The sequence below is a fragment of the Cololabis saira genome, chromosome 24 (genome assembly GCF_033807715.1).
Source record: "Cololabis saira isolate AMF1-May2022 chromosome 24, fColSai1.1, whole genome shotgun sequence".
Classification (NCBI taxonomy): domain Eukaryota; kingdom Metazoa; phylum Chordata; class Actinopteri; order Beloniformes; family Belonidae; genus Cololabis; species Cololabis saira.
Window position 1 is genome coordinate 18,725,773 of NC_084610.1, and position 23,184 is coordinate 18,748,956.

The window sequence follows — 23,184 nt, forward strand, 5'->3', positions numbered from 1 at the left end:
AAAGAAGAAAAAAAGGTCAAACATTTTTGAAAAAGCTCCAGGAGCCACTAGGGCGGCGCTAAAGAGCCGCATGCGGCTCTAGAGCCGCGGGTTGCCGACCCCTGTTCTAGTGGGATTCCCTAACCTTTAGCACCTTGCAAGGGTTAACACATATTATTCCTAATGTTGTCACTGAAACAACAATCAAAGCGCGAGGTCCCACTGCAAACACAGCTCCACAGTTCTTCCAGCAAGGCTTCGCTGAAGGACCTTACACACACAAGTCTGCTGGAACCAACAGTCAATCAGCATGTAACTTGTGGGCTGAGGCTGGTAACTTTGCCCCACTGTAGGGGGTCTAAACCTGCAAGTGTACGGTCACGTGACCAAGGATCTCTGCGAAGCTCTGCACCAGCACTCATTCTGGGTGTTGTTCAGTAGTGAACAGTCTATAAGCACCAGGGTTTTATATCAGTGTACTTTTGCATATTCCAGAAAGACAGTGTTTATTGGGGTTCAGGGAACCTGAGACCTTATTTTTACACATGGACTAGTCACTGCAGAGTCCTTATTGCCATGGAGAACCCTGCTTGAGAAGACTGAAGAAACAAAAATGAGGTATTGCATATGTATCAAAACAATGTTGATGAGGTGAATATGTCATAATCAAAGCTAAAACTGGCCCAAACGTGTGTTTGTCCTTTCAACAAAGTAGTTTATTACCAATAATGCATGAACCTTCCTGTGGGGTGCGCTGGAAGACCTGGGACACCTCCAGACTCTGTCTTCATACGGCCAAACTGACAAATTCAGATGATAGAAGCTCTGAGTTGATCAACATATTAAAATTCTCCTCTACAGTAAGTTGCCTGCAGTTATAAGCTTTACAAGTAGGGGGTTTAGAGTTTATCTGATACAGGATTTGTCTCGAGACAACATCCAAGCAGTTTAAGTCCAAAATGAAACAATAAGATAAAGTAAAGATTGAAATAGTAAATTTCGTTTGTCTGTTAATACAGAGAGAAATATCTGTATACTTTTTAAAATATCCAAACAGATTCCTGTTAACTGTTTTCACTCGCGCACACATAACTAATCTCATCATAGTGCACTAATCAGATTTAGGGAGTGAACAGATATAACATGAGTCCCAGAAGAGCACAGAGACATCACAGAGACATCACAGAGACGGTCCAGCACCATCCACCAACAGGAATCCCAGTTATGTAACGACTGCCAGTGTGTCGTCAGAAGCCAAATATATGTCAAAATATATTTGTAGTTTGAAGAGTATCATCTCTGTCAGAGCAGATACTGCAGCGGATGCATTCACCCAGATCAAATCCCAGTTAGCATGAAGTAAATAATGTATGTTTTCCTAGCAGAGGAAAGAGGAGAGCCTGGCGATGACTTAAGGCACATTCCAGCGGCCAAAAACAACGATAACAATAAAATAGTAGAGGAAACACATGACAAGAGTGGCAGATCTTACAGCTTCATAAGTGGATGACAAAAATAGCTCTCCTCCTCCAGGCCTGAACCACTGCTGATGTCATAGGAAGTCTTTCATGTTTTGTCTGTTGTCATGTCTCATCGGTTTTCAGTTCACCACAGCTTGAATTCACAGTCACTTGTTATGCACCACATTTTGCTCTTCCATGTTCTAAAGTTAAACTCGTGAGATTGACAGACGGATTGGACCGCAGGTATGCGGTCAATCTACGCACCTACCCTCACCTATGGTCATGAACTTTGGGTAGTGACCGAAAGGAGAAGATCGCGGATACAAGCGGCCCAGATGAGTTTCCTCCGCAGGGTGGCTGGACGCTAGGAATGGGTGATATTTTACCGTTCACGATAAACCGTCAAAAAAATTCCCCACGGTAAGAATTTGTCATCTTTGTAAAAACGATAAATTCCCGTTGATGACGTTTTTGTGTAAAGCTGATTTATGGTTCTGCGTTAAATCCACGCACAAAGTACGTGAAGGAAGGAAGGAAGGAAGGAAGGAAGGAAGGAAGGAAGGAAGGAAGGAAGGAAGGAAGGAAGGAAGGAAGGAAGGAAGGAAGGAAGGAAGGAAGGAAGGAATGAGCCAGAAAAAAAGAAAGAAAGAGAGACAGAAAGAAAGAAAAAAAAGAAAGAAAAAAAGAAAGAAAGAAATGAGCCAGAAAGAAAGAAAGAAAGAAAGAAAGAAAGAAAGAAAGAAAGAAAGAAAGAAAGAAAGAAAGAAAGAAAGAAAGAAAGAAAGAAAGAAAGAAAAAAGGAAAAAAGAAAGAAAGAAATGAGCCAGAAAGAAGGAAAAAAGAAAGAAAAAAGAAAGATATGAGCCAGAAAGAAAGAAAGAAAGAAAGAAAGAAATGAGCCAGAAAGAAAGAAAGAAAGAAAGAAAGAAAGAAAGAAAGAAAGAAAGAAAGAAATGAGCCAGAAAGAAAGAAAGAAAGAAAGAAATGAGCCAGAAAGAAAGAAAGAAGGAAAAAAGAAAGAAATGAGCCAGAAAGAAAGAAAGCAAGAAAGATATGAGAAAGAAAGAAAGAAAGAAAGAAAGAAAGAAAGAAAGAAAGAAAGAAGAAAAAAGGAAAAAAGAAAGAAAGAAATGAGCCAGAAAGAAAGAAAGAAAGAAAGAAAGAAATAAGCCAGAAAGAAAGAAGGAAAAAAGAAAGAAAGAAATGAGCCAGAAAGAAAGCAAGAAAGAAAGAAAGAAAGAAAGAAAGAAAGAAAGAAAGAAAGAAAGAAAGAAAGAAAGAAAGAAAGAAGGATACATTCCCGTTGATGATGTTTTGGTGTAACAAACATGGCGGATCTGAGAGCGAGGAGCTTGAGTCATTTTCGTCATTTTTATCGTTATCGGGATAAATGCCAGAAATTATCGTGATAAATGTTTTAGTCCATACATCCCTACTGGATGCTCCCTTAGAGATAGGGTGAGGAGTTCGGTCACCTGGGAGGAGCTCGGAGTCGAGCTGCTGCTCCTTCACATTGAGAGGAGTCAGCTGAGGTGGCGTGGGCATCTGTACCGGATCCTCCTGGACGCCTCCCTAAGGTGGTGTTCCAGGCATGTCCCTCCTCCCTAGGGAAGTGTTCCAGGCATGTCCCTCCTCCCTAGGGAGGTGTTCCTGGCATGTCCCACCGGGAGGAGACCCCGGGGAAGACCCAGGACACCGGGAGAGACATAATACACTTTGCTGTATATATTCCTTTCTTTTAAGCAACTGCGCATGTCAACGTGCATTTTCCATCCATCTATCAGCTTCTACTTATCTGGGTTCAGCACGCAGGGCCAGCAGCCTAAGACAGTTCCAGAGCTTCCTATCACTGTCCACGTCCTCCACCTCCTCCAGGATACCCTGGCATTCCCGGAGGAGCTGGCTGACAGCTATGATCTCTAAGGCATGTCCTGGCTGTGCCTCCAGGCCACCTCCCAGTCATTATCTCTTGAACAACTGAGAGGAGGCCATCGGTTCTGCTTCACTCTCAAGGCATGGTCTGGTTTCCTTGACCTTTCTTTGATGCCCCAGGAAACCAGATTGGTGTGGTTTGAGCTGATTATCTTTATATTTAAGTAAACCACACAGAGTTGAAGTCATGGTTCGATGATACACGGCCTACATTCCTCCAGATGTCACACGGTCCCCCTGCTGATCTCCAGCTCCATTCCTCTTCACTTGTGAGCAAGATCCTGAAATATTTACACTGCTTCAGGTGAAACAGAACCGTTTTTGACTGAGAAGTGTTGATACAGATTTGGATGAGCTCAGCCTCGTGATAGTGTCATGGCCACAGTTCATGTTTTTTTTGCTGTGTTACTGACTCTCCTGTCATCTGGATCCTGCCACCCTCATCAGCCTCATTCCCTTCACCTGTGCTTCCCTGGCCCAGCTCCACACCTGGTTTCCCTCATCAGTTTCCCCTTCATAAACCGGCCCATTTCCTCATACCAGTTGCCAGATTGTCGTGTGCTTTTGCTCCGCTTTCCAGCCTTCCTGATTTCTGTCCTGTTCCTGCCTGCCTGCCTGTAACCCTGCATGACTCCCGGTATGACTCCCGGTTTTTGATTTTTGCCTGCCCCCTTGGACTTGTTTGCCTGATCTGCCTGTCTGCCCGGTTTGACCCCTGCCTGTTTTTGACAAAGATTAAAGCCTCTTGGACTCTGATCCTGCCTGGTGTTGTGCATTTGGGTTCTCTGTCCTGTCTGAGCCGTGACGGTACAATCTGGCCAAAGGAATGAACCCAGCCAACATGGACCTACCACGTAAGGAAGAGGATTTATGGGACTTTTTTTATGGGGACCAAGTGGCGTTCTACCACCGTACGGTGAAGGGGACAGAGACATGCCCCCAGTTCCAGCCTGTTGCTGTTCCCGAGGTGGCCCCGGACACACCCCAGTCTCTTCCCCCTTTCTGGGGAACACGCCTGGCTCTGGGTGGGCCCAGAGGCCTGCAGGCTCAGGGGAGACAACGACGGCGTCGGCCCCAGCCCCAGCTTGTTCCTGCTCCCCGAGAATCGGCCGATAACATGCGCTGGGCCAAGGAGGAGGAGTATTGGGACCCCTTTTGGGGAACACGCCTGGCTCTGGGTGGGCCCAGGAGCCTTCAGGGCAGGCAACGACGACGGCGTCAGCGCCAGCCCCAGCTTGTTCCAGCTCCAGCTCCTGCTCCGGTCCCTGTTCCAGTGGTGGTTCCGGACGCACCTGTCCCTGTTCCTGTGGTGGTCCCGGACGCACCTGTTCCTGTGGTGGTCCCGGACGCACCTGTCCCTGTTCTTGTGGTGGTCCCGGACGCACCTGTTCTTGTGGTGGTCCCGGACGCACCTGTTCCTGTGGTGGTCCCGGACGCACCTGTCCCTGTTCCTGTGGTGGTCCCGGACGCATCAGCCCCTCCCCCTACCCCTCGTTTTCATCCCTACCCCTAATCAGGAAGCTGAGAGCCAAAAGCTGTTTTAATTTCAGCTGTAGCGCTGTTAATATGCCACTTTATTAAGTTTTAATATTTTTTCAGGTGTAAAAGTAACCTTTAAGATCCCCAACCTGGGCTCAGTTTATCCAAATAACGCCTGTTAAGAAATTTGATCTGATGTTTTCGGCGATGATAAGAGCCGCCGGTCCGGAGCAGCAGCAGCTCAGATCGCCAGGTCAACCTGCGCCGTCTTCCCGGGGAGAAACCTGCAGCTCTGTGGAGAATTACCGCTGGCTGAATTAAATCATTTAGGAAGATAAATGTTGGTTTAATAGATGAAATCTAACAGTTGTAGCTACGCCTTTTAAGAAATTTGCTCGGAAAATTTCGGGATTTCTGTCTGCCCGCCGGCTTCGGGAGCTGATTTATGGTTCCGCGTTAAATCGACGCAGAGCCTACGGCGTAGGGTACGGCGTACGGCGCGCGTCGCCGCGTAACCTACGCCGTAGGCCTGCGTTGGTGTAACGCAGAACCATAAATCAGCCTTTATTCTGGTGAGGTTGCAAAACCGGGCAAAAAAGTGATTATGTACATTCACTGAGTGAATATTATGAAAGTAAAATATATATTTCTCGCTAGAAATGTAATCAAAACAAATTTTTATACAAAAACTAACTCAAAATATTTATTTTATTCACTAAAAAATAAGAAATGTCCGCCATGTTTTTTTTTTTTGATTCAGTCCGCAAATGACGACGAAAAGCATTCTGGGACATTTTTTGGTCCCTAGGTCAGCGAGTGAGGATCGCAAAACTCTCGCTCCGTAGGGACAGATTCATAGCCACTACCCCTCGTTTTCTCCACTCCCCCTAGGTGGAAAGAGGAATTGGGACACCACTACCCTCACGGGAACGCGCAAAATTTAGGGGAAGGGATGAAAACGAGGGGTAGGGGGAGATTGGGACAGGGCCTTAATCTTCCAACATGTTCACATCATCTAAAAAAAAGAAGCAATAAAATCACCAGGCCACCAAACCAGACTCCTTCATCCATAAAGTTATGTCCGTAAAGGTTATGAACAGAGTTGGTGACAAAGGGCAGCTCTGATTCAACTCATCTGTCACCTGGAAGGAGTCTGACTCACTGCTGCCAATGCGGACTTAGGTCTTCCTTGTTTGGATAGGGGACTAAATGGCCCGTAGCAGCAGACCAGTGTCCCATACCCCCCCCTGATCCGTCACTAGATTATCCTAAGGGACATGGTCGAATGCCTTCTCCAAGTCTACAAGGCACATGTGGACCAGTTGGACAAACTCCCATGACCCCTCCTAGTGAGGATGAAGAGCTGGTTCTGCATTCCACTGCCAGGATGGATGTTTTCCAGTCTCTAAAACTTTCAGGTTCCTGCTTTGTCTTTAAAAACAGCAAATAAAAGGCTGGACTGTGTCGTAAAAAAAAGGGAAAGGCGTAATACTGATCTATGAGAGCCTTTATTAACTTATTCAAACAGGAGCTGAACGTTCTTCTCATCACAAGATATTATGCTAATTATGCTAACTTTCTTGAGATTTGTCAAGCAATTCAAAACAAGGACTTCAATAAGCTCTGCAGTGGGGGTTTGGTTTGATGTTAAATAACTTCTTCCGGTGTATTGCTGGCGTAATGTGAGCGTCACCACGACAACAAAGAGAGAGGTTTTCATTACGGAAATCATCAGCGGGGCATGAGGTTTCCTCAAGATCAAAGTACATTCCCACTGACACACAGTTACAGTCAAAGACTTCTTCTGTGACGTCTCAGCCACGTTACCTGGCAACCATATTCAGCTGGTACTGATGGGGGAAGTGACTGTGCCTCACTTATAACTCCTCTGTTACGTGGCGATCAGGAAAGACTTTTAGTGTTTTCTAGGGATGGGCGGTATGGACTAAAAAATTTATCATGATAATTTCTGGCATTTATCCCGATAACGATAAAAATGACGATAAAAAAAAACCAATTCAACTCCACCTTTTTAACTATAAATCTATCACCACATTCAGTCTTTGGAGTCCCCAAAACACTGCTCTAAAAGAATACTATATACTACTAAACTACACCAATTAAATTGAATTGATAAAAACCAATTAAATTAGTTACACCTGTACTGCAAAACTGTAATGACTCTATCCCTTTTTCTTTCTTTCTTTCTTTCTTTCTTTCTTTCTTTCTTTCTTTCTTTCTTTCTTTCTTTCTTTCTTTCTTTCTTTCTTTCTTTCTTTCTTTCTTTCTTTCTTTCTTTCTTTCTTTCTTTCGTTCTTTCTTTCTTTCTTTCTTTCTTTCTTTCTTTCGTTCTTTCTTTCTTTCTTTCTTTCTTTCTTTCGTTCTTTCTTTCCGGCTCATTTCTTTCTTTCTTTCTGGCTCATTTCTTTCTTTCTTTCTTTCTTTCTTTCTTTCTTTCTTTCTGGCTCATTTCTTTCTTTCTTTCTTTCTTTCTTTCTTTCTTTCTTTCTTTCTTTCTTTCTTTCCGGCTCATATCTTTCTTTCTTTCTTTCTGGCTCATTTCTTTCTTTCTTTCTGGCTCATTTCTTTCTTTCTTTCTTTCTTTCTTTCTTTCTTTCTTTCTTTCTTTCTTTCTTTCTTTTTAGCCTCATTTCTTTCTTTCTTTCTTTCTTTTTAGCTTCATTTCTTTCTTTCTTTCTTTCTTTCTTTCTTTCTTTCTTTCTTTCTTTTTAGGCTCATTTCTTTCTTTCTTTCTTTCTTTCTTTTTAGGCTCATTTCTTTCTTTCTTTCTTTTAGGCTCATATCTTTCTTTCTTTCTTTCTTTCTTTCTTTCTTTTTAGGCTCATTTCTTTCTTTCTTTCTTTCTTTTTAGGCTCATTTCTTTCTTTCTTTCTTTTAGGCTCATATCTTTCTTTCTTTCTTTTTAGGCTCATTTCTTTCTTTGTTTCTTTGTTTGTTTCTTTCTTTTTAGGCTCATTTCTTTCTTTCTTTCTTTCTTTTAGGCTAATTTCTTTCTCGCTCATTTCCTTCCTTCCTTCCTTCCTCCCTTCCTCCCTTCACGCACACGTACGTTGTAAGTCAGGCTTTACACAAAAACGTCATCAATGGGAATTTATCGTTTTTACCGCTAGATGACAAATTCTTACCGTGGGGAATTTTTTGAACGGTATATCGTGAACGGTAAAATATCGCCCATTCCTAGTGTTTTCCATATGGAGAAGCAGGTAATGTGGTCACGTGACTTCCATTTGCTTTCACGCACGAGTGTATTTACTGTAATGACGGGGACGTCAACTAAATAATTCAGTCCACCAAATGTTTCATGCATCTTCTATACCCGCGTAATCCTATACCAGGTGAGAGGGATCTCAGCTCAGGAAGAAGGCCCGGTACACCCTGGACGGGTCGCCAGTCCATTCCACACCCACGCAAGTGGACAAACCCACACCCTACACTCGTTGTTTTTGGACTGTGGAAGGAAACCTGAGAGGGTCAGGAGTCCCACCAGGAACCTTCTTGCTGTGAGGCAACAGTGCTAACCACTAACCTCCCCCCAATGAAATAATACATAGATCTCCTATCTCTATTGAGTTAAGCAATGCAAACAAACTCACGGTCTGTCTGACTTGTGGACATTTTTTTGCTTCTATCATCGCAATTTGCAATCCTCCTTTCTCAACACATTGACTCTTCTATTATTCCACACACGTGTTCCGGTAATCGTAGCTCGCCCACCTGAACATACATACTGTGTTTTGCTCTACAGTGTCTAAAGTCTCAAGGTGCGTTTCCCCTCCAGCACCCTCAACGTCTCAGTCAGGCTTTCCTGACCCTAATTATGTATTTTTTGGTATTGTTCATGTTTTCCTGGTTCATTTTCAACTCTTTGATCATAACTGATTTTTTGTTGCTAGTAACTGCATTAACAGTGTCTTGGAACATTTATAGTGATCCTACTTTTTCTTTCCCTGCTATGAAACCCTCTTTGTAATAAATTTGAGATTTTTGGATTCTCATCCTACTTGAATCCTACACCCGAGTCCTGATTATCCTACTGTTATACTGTTCTGTGCTATCATCTGGAACTGCACCCCGAACCTCTTTCTGGTATCCTTAACTATTCATATTTCTCCTTGACTTTGTGATTTTCAAATCTTTCTGAAATATGACTTTCTTGTTAGTTTCTTGTTCTTAGTTTTCTTCTATGCACTTCTGTGTTCATTTCAACGATGGAAGGCAGTGTGGGTAAAACACATACTGAGCAGCTGGTTCCCGTCGTCCACATTGAAGCTGCTTGGTGCTGCAGTTACTCTCTCATGATGGCAGATATGTTGATGCAAACAGATGTGTTGACAAAAGGAGCCCTTGTTCTTTTGATTCTGCAGGATTAGGGTCTTTGATTCAATCAAAGGGGCGGAAAGTAGAGCGGGCTGCCACTTTGGGGGGGTTCGGTGGTGCAATCCCTGGCCTCTCCAGTGTTTTCGGGGGACACTGAGTCCCTCATCGTCCCTGATACGTGTGTCTGTGTGTGTGTGATAAAAAAGCTGAAACAAGCTGGCCTGGGTTTGGGTTTCTTCCTTGTTGGCTTCTGGTCTCTCGGGTGGCGGGGTTCCTCCCTCCCCCCTCCACTATAGCTGCAGTTCAGGTAGACCATCGTTTTGGCTTTACACACACACAGCTACACAGACATACACACCTGATCACTCACCTACATACTCACTCCACAGTTTTGGGGGACAGATAATCGCAGTAGCCTAGCTTTGATTCAGTCTCAGGGACCTGGAATGGTTGCTGTTTGTGTCTCTGTCTGTTCTCTGGTCTGTTTGTTTTCTCTCTTACAGATCTCTAAGGTTTGTATGCTCGTTGTGTGTTTCCTATGGAAGCATATGAGGGACTATATTCAAATTAAAAAGCATTTTTGGAAATGCATTTTAATTTTCACATTTTAGATTTAAAATTGAATATTGTAACTATTTGCTGAGGCATGATTTGAAAATTAAATCTCAAACGTCTTTTTCTTTTTAATTTGAATTAAGTACAAGAATAAGCAGTGTTGAAGAATAAAATTAAAATGCAAAGCGGATTAAATATTATTAATTAGATTTTTGACTCAAATAATGCAGCCACATTCTTAAAATGAAAAAGCATTTTTGGAAATGCATTTTAATTTTCACATTTTAGATGTAAAATTGATATTGGTAACTATTTGCGGAGTCATGATTTGAAAATTAAATCTCAAACGTCTTTTTCTTTTTAATTTTAATTAAGTACAAGAATGAGCAGTGTTGAAGAATAAAATTAAAATGCAAAGCGGATTAAATATTATTAATTAGATTTTTGACTCAAATAATGCAGCCACATCTTAAAATGAAAAAGCATTTCTGGAAATGCATTTCATTTTCACATTTTAGATTTAAAATTGAATATTGGTAACTATTTGCGGAGTCATGATTTGAAAATTAAATCTCAAACGTCTTTTTCTTTTTAATTTGAATTAAGTACAAGAATGAGCAGTGTTGAATACAAAAATGAAAATGCAAATCGGATTTAATATTATTAATTAATTTTTGACTCAAATAATGCAGCCACATTCTTAAAACGAAAGCATTTCCGCAAATGCATTTAATTTGAATATAGTCCCTCATATGCTTCCATAGTTTACCTGTGTTTTTGGCGTTTTAGACTAGCAGCGGATGTCACAACAGGAAGTGGTCAGCAAGACTAAAAGAGCACAATATGAACCAATTACATGAAAATGTTGGCTTTTTGACGATTCACTTTAGTAGACCTGATGTCTGACATTGATATTGTCATTGAGAATGCTTGAAGACTCCACTTCTTTGGAGGGGCCTTCAGTTGTTTTGATTTTATTCGTATAGCCCCAAATCACAACAGAAGTCACCTTCAACCACTCTGAATAGAAAGGGAGCAAGTTCAGTCCAATTAAACACAATACACTGCAATAGTTCCCACTGGGAGGACATCAAATGAAAATGAACAATGCTCCAGAGGATTAAGTAACTTTGTAATCACTTGACCGCCTTCGGGGATTAAACCTAAAAATATGTGGGCGTCTGCAGCATCACATTAATGCTGAGCATCACTTATAGACGTTACCTTCGAGGCTCTTCCTTCTCGAAGTTGGTGTTGAGCATGGAGCGTGTGCCGCCCCGGTCCACCACCGCCTCTTCATCAGTTCTCTACAGGAGACACAAAGTTTTTACTCACATTTGGCATCTAATACCTGCATTCATATTGTTATAATCCATCCATAATCCATCCATTTTCTATATAGCAATCCCTGGTTTTTTGCAGGGGTTACGTTCCAAAAGAACCCATGATAGGTGAAATCCGCGAAGTAGCAACCTTTATTTTTTTTTTTTACAATTATTATACAAGGCTTCAAATTACGGTGATCAGCCCCGCCCCACCGTGACCCGGGTAATTGGATTTGAACGGGAGAAAATGAAAAATGATTATGAAAAAAAATACAATAAGTACAGTAGGACAAATTGTGACTGGTGTGTATTTCACTGCTCTTCTGCCTGCTGCTGCTTCCTGACTAGCTCTGTAGCGTCTTTTTCTTCTAAAGTCCGCGGTGCAGGTGTGTTTCGAAGAACATAGTTATGGGTAGTTGCTCTTTTTTCTTCTTTCTTTTTTTTCTTCTTTCTTATAAACCGACATGCCACCATCGACTATATTTAAGAACTGTAATGAACGATTCATCAAAGGCTCCCGTTCTTGAGCTGCTGCTGAAGCTCATTGGCCGTTCTCAGCATTGTTGCTAAGCAACCAACGTTATTGACACAGGAAGTGAAGAAGCAGGGAGACTGTTTAGCCAATCAGAATGCAGAACACGATGCACAATGTAAATCCGTGAAGCAGCGAGACGTGAAAGGTGAACCGCGTTATAGCGAGGGATTACTGTACCCGCTTTATCCTCTGCAGGGTCACGGGGGTCTGCTGGAGCCGATCCCAGCTAATTACAGGTGAGAGGCAGGAGTTACACCCTGGACAGGTCGCCAGTCCATGGCAGCATTTAAAGAAACAACCAGACACACTCACACTCACACCTACGGGCAATTTACATGCACCAATTAACCTAGCATGCATGTTTTTGGACTGTGAGAGGAAGCTGGAGTACCCGGAGGAAACCCACGCAAAAGCAGGGAGAACATGCAAACTCCACACAGAAAGACCCTGCCGGGCCTGGGAGTTGAACCGGGGACCTTCTTGCTGTGAGGCAACGGTGCTAACCACCAAGCCACCGTGCTGCCCCTATTGTTATAATCATTCAGTACGTTTGGAAGTAGTGATGCACCGAAATGAAAATTTGTGGCCGAAACCGAAACCGAAAATAATAATAAACACTTGGCCGAATACCGAACAATACCGAACATGGTTCTTCAGCAGTTTTTCATTTATTTTGCCAATTTTTTCACCATTGCATAAATCAAATACATTGATTTAGACATGCTTTTCAAAGAAAAAAATCTTTTACAAAATTACAAGGTAGAAAATATTTATTGAACATAAAAAAATTTAACATTTTTAATTTCCCAGCATTATGTTGTTTTGGTTCCACCTCCTGGTGAATGTTAGGTAAAATTCTTATGGGGTTAGTTTTTGGTTGGCCAACGATTTATGTAGTGCGCAACGTTACGGGACGGAACGGCCAGTCTATTTCCTTATTTTACAACGCCGTTATTAATTGTTCGTTTTTTTTCCCCACTTATTCCACCGAACACCGAAGTGTTTTTTTGCCATTTTCGGCCGAACAATTTCGGTTATCGAACAATCGGTGCATCACTATTTACAAGCTGTCAATAACCCTTTTAAAACCGAATATTAGCAATAACCCGAATTTGCACGGCCATGTAAACACCAATAACCCCTTTGAATAACCCTAATTCGGGTTTTTAAAAACCCGAGTATGACCCCAGGGTACTCCTTTTAAAACCCGAATATTGGGTCATGTAAACCTCAAACGGAATATCCCGATCAAACGGAACATGAATTTGTTTTCTGCGCATGCTCTGTTCACAAGAAATCCTGGTCTTTTGAGTCCAGGAAGTTCTTATAAACACGGAGAAACGCAAGACCAAAGATCCTCTATACAGAAGATAGCGCATTACCGTTACTGCCAATAGTATGAAATGCTATACACTTCCTGTCTCCTAAGTGGGCGTGGTAGCCCCTCTCCCCACATCGTTTTGGAACATACAACACTAGATACAGTACAACTTTCTTCCAAAAAGACTTAAATAATAAAAATAACAGTATTATTAAGCAAAGAAGCAAGTTTTATTTTAGTTTTAAACTTCATTTTATCCGATGGGAAAACGATGAGAGCCAAATCTCGCGAGAGTGTGTTGCTTTTGAGACAGGTTTCAAACAAAGTTAATTTTCTCCTAATCTGTCGGTCTGAAAATTGCCATTTTGGTGTCAGAATGTTCAGAAGGTTTGTGGCTTTTGAAAAATGGTTCCCATATTTACTTAGGTTACTGTGGGGCGAAGGAATGGTAATAATCTGTGCTCACGTTCACTTTTCCCATAGGACTCAATAGACTCAGGACCTACTTCCGGTCTCCTAAGGGGGCGTGGCAGTCACGTGACACAGATACAGGAAACCGAACCGTAGTGGGCTGTCTCGTTTATTGAACGTCTCTGGCAAGACCACGCCACACTTTTGGAGTGAGGAGGAGACTAATCACTTCATAAATGTAATGAAGGATATGAACATTTTGGCATTTGTTGACGGTAGAAAGTACGGGAATAGCGAGATTTAAAAGAAGTTGAGCGAAAAGTTGCGCGAATCAGCATTTGTTTTGAATTTGGATACAGGAAGGAAGAAGCGGAAATGACGGTAATTGCGTCATGATGTTCTCCGCGCGTCGCTGGTTTGACCCAGATATCCAAATTATTAATTACCATGTAAACGGAATATTCCGAATATTTCAGTAACCGGAATATTAGCAATGACCCGAATTTTGACTGCATGTAAACGTAGTCATTGTATAAGTAAAATTGTTTTACCGTTTTCATTAAGGTTCAAATATGTTGCAGGAGAAACGTCTGACTGAATCAGCTCTGACACATGAACATCTGAGAGGTCTGCTCCTTCTGAACCACACACACTTAAATACTACCGTACTACGAGATGTTATATAAGACACACCCCTACCCCTACACACACACACACACACACACACACACACACACACACCCCGCTTCGCCAGCCCACCCTCCCAGTCAGAAATGTGAGTGGATGTGTCCTGACATAAATAAGCACACGGGACTCAGCATCATAGGGCTAACTTCCAGGGCCTGTCACCATGGTAACAGAGGCAGCCAATCGCAGTGAAAAAGCAACGCTCATCTACTGAGTGCCAGATTACAACATATTTGAGTCATGGTTTTAACAAGAAAGCTTCACCGTGTGTGAGCTTTAAATCAGGTAAAAGCCCCCACACCTCTGGGAATGTACTGCACATGCTCAGTGCGTAACATGGTGGAAAGGAAAGGGGCGCCGTCGCTCACGGATGCAGCATCCAGCTCTTCCTGGTTATTCCTTGCTAAAAATGGCCCTGACCTTGAAAAATAGAGGAGGGTTCAGTCTCTGCAACACACTGCTCTTTCATATTTGATATAAGAAATAAACACTACTGGCTGTTGATGGCATGTGCAGATATTTGGACACACTTAAGCCCTATCAAATTTGTGAGTGGAGCATCACTGCTAAATACACGTAGCTGTCTATTTCAAAGGGATGAAAGGGTTAATTAGTAGCTCATCTCAATCGATGATGTACTCAGCTGGAGATATAGATTAGTTTTGGTTCCTTTAAAAGACAGGTACCATCAGCTGTCTGTTACTCCCGAGAGAGCTGTACGCTGGCATGTGCATGTCCTGGAGGCTGGTGCACTAGGTTGCCATGGTGATGCCTACAACCGTTTACTCTCCTTTCCTTTTCTCCTATGCCCTCTGTTTTGATGCCTGCCTGAGTGCGTGCTGCATCAATCCTGATTTTCAACATTGATACCTTGGTTAAATTGTTAAAATAAAATGTCAGGGGGACAGATAATCGCAGTAGCCTAGGTTTGATTCAGTCTCAGGGACCTGAAATGGTTGCTGTTTGTGTCTCTGCCTGTTCTCGTGTCTGTTTGTTTTTTCTCTTACAGATCTCCAAGGCTTGTGTGCTCGTTGTGCGTTTCCCTGTGTTTTTTGCGTTTAGAGCCTGATTTAAAGGAGCATGAGGCAGGATTGAGGCAGGATTTATGAAAAAAATCTGTATACATTTTAAGTTTTCTAGTAATAATGTCAGATGAAGCGTTCCAAACCAAAAGAATGAGCCCTCTAGTGTATCTCTCCGTTGCCTTGAACAGGCTGTGTGCTGCAAAATGTGCTGCAATTGTGACCGGAATTTCCCGCGCTGTCCTGTGGATGTGACGTCAAATGACGCTGCATGTGCGTTCTCCCCGTTCTCCCGTGTCGGCTTCGCTGTTGGCTGCAGTACCCCCAACGGCCGTCGTGGTGAAGGGTGGCGCTAGAGAGTCTCATTTCTTAAAAGGAGCCTCATGCTCCTTTAAGGTTCTGCGTTAATCCAACACAGAGCCTACACCGTTGCCGTGAGGCCGTCGTGAATCCTTCGGACTTCTCCGTCACTCCATTTCACCACGGTGCAATACCCCCCCAGAGCGCTAGTTGATACTTTGTTTAGCTTCCGGCTTTTCCGGTCGCAGTGAATCAAAGAGATAAGGACAACTATTGTGCAAAAAAACAAAACAACCAAAAAATAAAAAAATCACACACACACGAAGAAAAGAGCCCTGAAAGTTCACTACTGCTTCACGAACAGGAACCGGAAATGCGTTGCTACCAAGCAAACCAATCACAGCCCTCTCGGACTGCGTTGGGTCTGCGTCGCCTCGACACGTAGTTACATTTTTTGGGAGGTGCACGTCAGGCTACGGCGTAGGCTACGGAGAGACTCCCGCGTAGCCGCGTACCCTACGGCGTAGGTTTAACGCAGAACAATAATTCAGCCTTTAGACTAGCAGCGCATGTCACCCCTCACCCCATTTAAAAAAATAAATAAAAAAAAAAAAAAAAAAAGAATTGCATATATATGCCTTAGGTTTTTACCAACATGGTCTAACCATTAATATATATGCAGACAAAAAAAAAGAAAGAAAAAAAGAAAAAAAAGGAAGAAAAAAATGCCACCTACAATTAGGGTTTCATAGGCTATTATAAATCTCAGAGGTCATTAGTTTTGTTGTCTCCAAATGTCACCCTCAGCAGCTGCAGTGGTAACTCATATGCTGCGTTCCATTTACCTCGGAAGTCGGAACTGGGAACTGGGAATGACGTCACAGCCGAGTTATCAGCGTTCCAGTTACAAAGTAGGTAAACAAGTTTGTAGTTCGCATATACCACATGAAAAATGTAAATTACACTATAGCAGCATATATATGCCGGATAATACTTGTATACGACTGATTTAGTGTGACCAAAACTAGAATGAAGTGCTACGAATTATTACAGAGCTCTCTTCTACTGTTTACAACCGGGGCAGCCATCTTGGAATGTGAACTCGGGGGTAGTGAAGATTCTCTCCCACTTTCCCAGTGGAAATCCCGCTTCGAAGGGCGTTCCAGTTGAAAAATCCAACTAGGAACTGGGGAAATCCCCACTTCCGAGGACAAATTACCAATTAGTTGGTTAATTTCTCACAAAGGGAGTATATACTGCACCCCGAGTACTCTAAAACATCTTTAATACCACAAGGTACATTGTCTCATTACCGCAGAAGTTAATAATACCGAGCGGGTGAGAAGCTAAGCTACAAGTACTATGTAGTACTATGTGTAGTTACAAATATAAATAAATAAGAGTAAAAGTGAGTGATAAATAAGAAAAAATTATATACAGAATGCTCAGAGAGCAATGCAAAAGGGCCACTTATTATACTTTTTTATCATGTTTATATCAAGGAGTCCCAGCCTAGTGGTGTTCATCTGTAAGAATTATATTTTCATCTCTGATTTGTTATCAAGAAAGTATATTATCAGTATATTTGTTATTCCTCAAGAAAGTACTGATCCACACTGATAAAAGTGCAACGTCCACCAGCAGCAGCGGTTGGTCTCCAGTCCAAACACATCAAGGCACCCGCTAGGAATGGGTGATATTTTACCGTTCACGATAAACCGTCAAAAAAATTCCCCACGGTAAGAATTTTGTATCTCACGGTAAAAACGATAAATTCCCGTTGATGACGTTTTTGTGTAAAGCTGATTTATGGTTCTGCGTTAAATCCACGCACAACGTATGTGTAAAGGAAGGAAGGAAGGAAGGAAGGAAGGAAGGAAGGAAGGAAGGAAGGAAGGAAGGAAGGAAGGAAGGAAGGAAGGAAGGAAGGAAGGAAGGAAGGAAGGAAGGAAGGAAGGAAGGAAGGAAGGAAGAAATGAGCCTGAAAGAAAGAAAGAAAGAAATGAGCCTGAAAGAAAGAAAGAAAGAAAGAAAGAAAGAAAGAAAGAAAGAAAGAAAGAAAGAAAGAAAGAAAGAAATGAGCCAGAAAGAAAGAAAGAAAGAAAGAAAGAAAGAAAGAAAGAAAGAAAGAAAGGAGCCTGAAAGAAAGAAAGAAAGAAAGAAAGAAAGAAAGAAAGAAAGAAAGAAAGAAAGAAAGAAAGAAAGAAAGAAAGAAAGAAAGAAAGAAAAGAGCCTGAAAGAAAGAAAGAAAGAAGAAGAGAAAGAAAGAAAGAAAGAAAGAAAGAAAGAAAGGAAAGAAAGAAAGAAAGAAAGAGCCTGAAAGAAAGAAAGAAAGAAAGAAAGAAAGAAAGAGAAAGAAAGAAAGAAAGAAAGAAAGAAAGAGAAAGAAAGAAAGAAAGAAAGAAAGAAAGAAAGAAAGAAAGAAAGAAAGAAAGAAAGAAGAGAAAAGAAAGAAAGAAAGAATGAAAGAAAGAAGAGAAAGAAAGAAAGAAAGAAAGAAAGAAAGAAGAAAGAAAGAAGAAAGAAAAGAAAGAAAGAAAGAAAAGAGCCTGAAAGAAAGAAAGAAAGAAAGAAGAGAAAGAAAGAAAGAAAGAAAGAAAGAAAGAAAGAAAGAAAGAAAGAAAGAAAGATAGATTTACAGTTACAAAGGTGGAGTTTTTTATCGTTATCGGGATAAATGCCAGAAATTATCGTGATACATTTTTTTAGTCCATACTACCCCATCCCTAATAGGGTGTTTGTTTTATGCGTTATTACATTTCAATAACACCTACTGTACACAGACATGCGGTTGTTGGTGGACTTTACTTTACTTACCACTATACTTGATGAAGTAAAGTCAGTGATGTATCACCAACTCTCCCACACAAGATGCCCACACATGGACCAGCATGTGAGCAGAAACCAAAGCCTGAGAAGAGCGAGGGAACAGATGCTGCGAGCTGACTGAGCGGACTGTACACTGCTGCATTAACAGAGAACTGCTCCGACAGGCCAGTGCTGAACCAGACACAGTTCCCTCGCTCCGGGCAGATGGTCAGTGGTAATCTCAAACACTGGCACTTTCTTTTTGTCTTGATCTGAGTGTATTTCTGATACATGAAGCCATCCTTATCTTTTGTCTTAGAAACGTAATATTCTCGTCGTTGTGTGAAATAAGACCTGGAAACTGGAAATTGGTTCAATTCATCGTACGAATTGTTACAGATTACTTTTGTAATACTGTATTTGACCCGGTCTTTGTACGTTTGGACCGTATAGAAACGTAATTCTTGCCATTGTAAGAATGAGATGTACCTGCTGTACTCTACTGCCCTTACTTTTTAACAACTCGTGCTTTTATTATTTTACCTTTTCTTATCATTTTATGATAGTTAGTTTCTCTGATAAATTTTAAATCTAAATTGAAAATACTTGAGGCCGACTCCATTACATGTACCTGTTTTTTTGTGATTTTATTGCTTTTTTAATTTAATTTTAATTGTATTTATCTGTTGGTGTTTTCTGTCATTTATAACTATGTGTTGTAATTGCTGCTGCCTATCTTGGCCAGGTCTCCCTTGGAAAAGAGGTTTTTAATCTCAATGGGATTTTCCTGGTTAAATAAAGGTAAGAAAAAATAAAAAAAGAAAATTTATTTGTTATTTACTGTTTAATTGTGTCTTGCTGCTTTTAATGTTGATTTGAGCACTTTGAATTACCTTGTGTTGAATTGTGCTACACAAATAAACTTGCCTTGCCTTTTGACTCAGTGATGCATGTCCACAGAAACACTCTTTTTCTGGAAAAACACTCATGTACGATTTAAAAGCACAAGAACAACTGGTTGCATTAGGATGAGGATCTGTAGCTGCTGTGTCTCTCCAACGCAGCTCCCATGTGAACTGTGCTTGGCTCGTTCAGATCTCCTGATTCTATCTTACATCTCCTGCAGCAGTTCCCTGATTAGAGCTGCAGCAGCAACTGCACCCCTGTTTATCGCATGCAAACTTCAGCACTGCTGTTCTGATTTCTGTCAATTCGGAGGATGAAAAGCACAGACATATTTCACTTGAATAATAGGCATTCTTTGCAGCTAATGCACTGCAATACTGCAGGTCTTTGATTTACAGTTTAGCACCATTACTATGAGGGCCGTTTATGGTGACTGGTTGCACTATTTTACTCGTGAACAAGACCCTGAGATACTTGAACTCCTCCACCTGAGGCAGGACTTCTCCCCCCACCCGGAGAAGGCACGCCACCCTTTCCCGGTGGAGAACCATGGCCTCGGTCTTGGAGGGGCTGATTCTCATCCCTGCCGCGTTGCACTCGGCCGCAAAACCGCCCCAGCACATGCTGAAGGTCCTGGTCCGATGAAGCCAACAGGACAACATCATCCGCAAAAAGCAGAGATGAAATCCTGTGGTTCCCAAACTGGATCCCCTCCGGCCCCTGGCTACGTCTAAAAATTATGAACTTTATCATTATGAATTTTATCATTAAAAACCATTTTATGTTGACTTTCATATTGACAATTGAAAAAATGAGCAAGCAAGATGGTTAGGTAACGCTAGGGCTGGGCGATATATCGAGATTTTAATATATATCGATATATTTTCAAACGCGATATAGTACGAGACAATATCGTTTATATCGATTAAAATTTTTTTTTTTTTTTTAATGATTTTGATATAGCTTATTTTGTGACAAATTGACTTGAATGTTTTATTTGAGATTTGCATAAATGTTTTGTTATTTGCACAACTGTCAACCTCAGTAGAAAAGTCTGCCTGTTACTGTCTACATTGTATTAATTGCACAGTGTATTTTAATTTAATTGTTATGCAGGAAAGGGATATTTTTTTATTTTATTCAAGAAGCATTTTTATTCTATATATGCAGGCAGTTTATTTTTATTTCATTAGTTTTATACATTTTGATATTGTGCAGACCTCTGTTAATAAATGTACCTGTGTGACATTTGGCACGAGGCTTTGTATTAAAACTGACTGTTTTTTTAAGGGTTTGCCTCAGAAAAAAATGAAGCTAACAGAGATGCTAACAGAGATGCTATGCTATAATGCTTTGGGGGAAACCCCAATAATGGCACAGAAAAAATATCGATATATATCGAGTATCGCCATTCAGCTAGAAAATATAGAGATATGACTTTTGGTCCATATCGCCCAGCCCTAGGTAACGCTACTGTATCTCCAAGATACTGCACTCAGGTACTACGACACTGGACCCACCAACCCTTATTCATCAGCGAAGCCCCCTCACAGATGCTTTTCATTAATCACACTGGTGCCGTCACTGAGACCTGACACCTTTCAAGATTCTGCTGAAGGACATCGTTAATATAGAAAACTAATTTGCACAGACAGAAATGACAGCAGCTCCAGCAGCGACCTGCTCCGCTCGTCCATGACTTTTTATGTGAGCTGCATTATGAGGGTGTGACTATGAATGTGAATGAGATGCATAATGTGACGTTCATTGTGGAACCGAGATACCTTGTATCTGCCGTGTAGCTGCAGAGCATTTGTGAATCTTTTTTTTTTCAAAATGTAACCCTTTCACCATTAATATAAAAAGGGGGCATGGTATTGAGGCGTCCATGCACTAGGGATGGGTGATATTTTACCGTTCACGATATACCGTCAAAACAATTCCCCACGGTAAGAATTTGTCATCTCGCGGTAAAAACGATACAGTCTCGTTGATGATGTTTTTGTGTAAAGCTGATTTATGGTTCTTGAAGGAAGGAAGGAAGGAAGGAAGGAAGGAAGGAAGGAAGGAAGGAAGGAAGGAAGGAAGGAAGGAAGGAAGGAAGGAAGGAAGGAAGGAAGGAAATGAAGGAAGAAGAAATGAGCGAGAGAGAAAGAAGAAAGAAAGAAAGAAAGAAAGAAAGAAAGAAAGAAAGAAGAAAGAAAGAAAGAAAGAAAGAAAGAAAGAAAGAAAGAACGAAAAAGAAAGATATGAGCCTAAAAGAAAGAAAGAAAGAAAGAAAAAAAGAAAGAAAAAAAGAAATGAGTCTATAAAAGAAAGAAAGAAAAAAATTAGCCTAGAAAGAAAGAAAGAAAGAAAGAAACAAAACAAAGAAACAAAGAAAGAAAGAAATTAGCATAGAAAGAAAGAAAGAAAGAAACAAAGAAAGAAAGAAATGACCCTAGAAAGAAAGAAAGAAAGAAAGAAAGAAAGAAAGAAAGAAAGAAAGAAAGAAAGAAAGAAAGAAAGAAAGAAAGAAAGAAAGAAAGAAAGAAAGAAAGAAAGAAAGAAAGAAAGAAAGAAAGAAAGAAAGAAAGAAAGATATGAGCCTAAAAGAAAGAAAGAAAGAAAGAAAAAAAGAAATGAGTCTAAAAAGAAAGAAAGAAATTAGCCTAAAAAGAAAGAAAGAAAAAAATTAGCCTAGAAAGAAAGAAAGAAAGAAAGAAGAAAGAAAGAAAGAAAGAAGAAAGAAAGAAAGAAAGAAAGAAAGAAAGAAAGAAAGAAAGAAAGAAAGAAGGATATGAGCCTGAAAGAAAGAAAAAAAAGAAAGAAGAAAGAAAGAAAGAAAGAAAGAAAGAAAGAAATGAGTCTAAAAAGAAAGAAAGAAAGAAAGAAATGAGTCTAAAAAGAAAGAAAGAAAGAAAGAAAGAAAGAAAGAAAGAAAGAAAGAAAGATATGAGCCTGGAAGAAAGAAAGAAAGAAAGAAAGAAAGAAAGAAAGAAAGAAAGAAAGAAAGAAAGAAAGAAAGAAAGAAAGAAAGAAAGAAAGAAAGAAAGAAAGAAAGAAAAGAAAGAAAGAAATTAGTCTAAAAAGAAAGAAAGAAAGAAAGAAAGATTCCGTTGATGACGTTTTTGTATTGGTATTTTTTTATCGTTATCGGTATAAATGATGGTGATAAATGTTTTAGTCCACACCGCCCATCCCTACCACGCACCCTTCTCCTCAGCTTTGATTGCCTTCAGGAGAGTGACGCCTAGATGACGAATGGCAGCGACTGAACTATAGTTAGTCCTGCCAGAGCCTGAGAAAAATATACATGAGCTGAATTAAAAATAGGCATCCGCTACACTAGAAAGGGTGTATTTGAAGTCACACTAGACACAGTCTTCCCTGCAGTAATAAGCTAGATGATGGGTTGGAGCAGAACTTGTGAACGATGAGTCACAGGTTCACAAGAACACGAGTACAGACGAGAATAAAGACCGCATTAGAATAATAATAAGCATTGTAATTTGATATGCAGAGCGGTGATGATGTGTTACCAAACCAAGTTCTCTCTATAGTCTTATATCTTGTAAATAAACCTTTATCTATGGAAAAATGACTGAACCCTAACCATTTACTGACACTATCAATGAAATGTCACACCAATAAAACAGAAAGGAACATTATTCATTAGAAATATTAACCTCTTATTTCTAACATTTTCTTAGAATCATTTAAATTAATTAAAAATGACATACCATAGCTATGCCTGATGCTGTGCCCCTCTATGCTCTATCCCAAACAAAGGTTTACGCTGCATTGTATGACAGATGAGGCAGAATCTCCTGTCTGCAGGTCCCTGCTTCTATTTATAGCCACCGGTTCCTCTCCCTCGTGTTACTGACCCCATACCAGCCCAGGGAGTCGCATCCCAGCTCACCAATCTGGGTGAGATTAATCTGCCTGCCTCCACAGCAGGATAAAACCTTGTTTCTGACTATGGGATCAGTGATGGAGGGCCCTGCATGGTGGGGAGAATTAAATCAGCCGTTTCTACATCGCTCCATTGGTTGGTGATGGAGACCTCTGAGGGAATGGAAGCCAAGAGCACGTGACGGGGGATAGGAGGAGAATGATGGGGCAGACACACTCAAATCAT

The 23,184-nt window shown here is 41.0% G+C and overlaps 1 long non-coding RNA gene across 1 annotated transcript in view; it reads right to left on the reverse strand.

The window, feature by feature from the left end:
• Positions 1-10,977: 10,977 nt before the first annotated feature.
• LOC133425052 (uncharacterized) overlaps positions 10,978-23,184 on the reverse strand; it is a 40,847-nt gene continuing 28,640 nt past the window's right edge. Inside the window, exon 3 of the long non-coding RNA XR_009770931.1 lies at positions 10,978-11,053. This is a non-coding gene — a long non-coding RNA (uncharacterized LOC133425052). The remainder of the gene's footprint in view (positions 11,054-23,184) is intronic.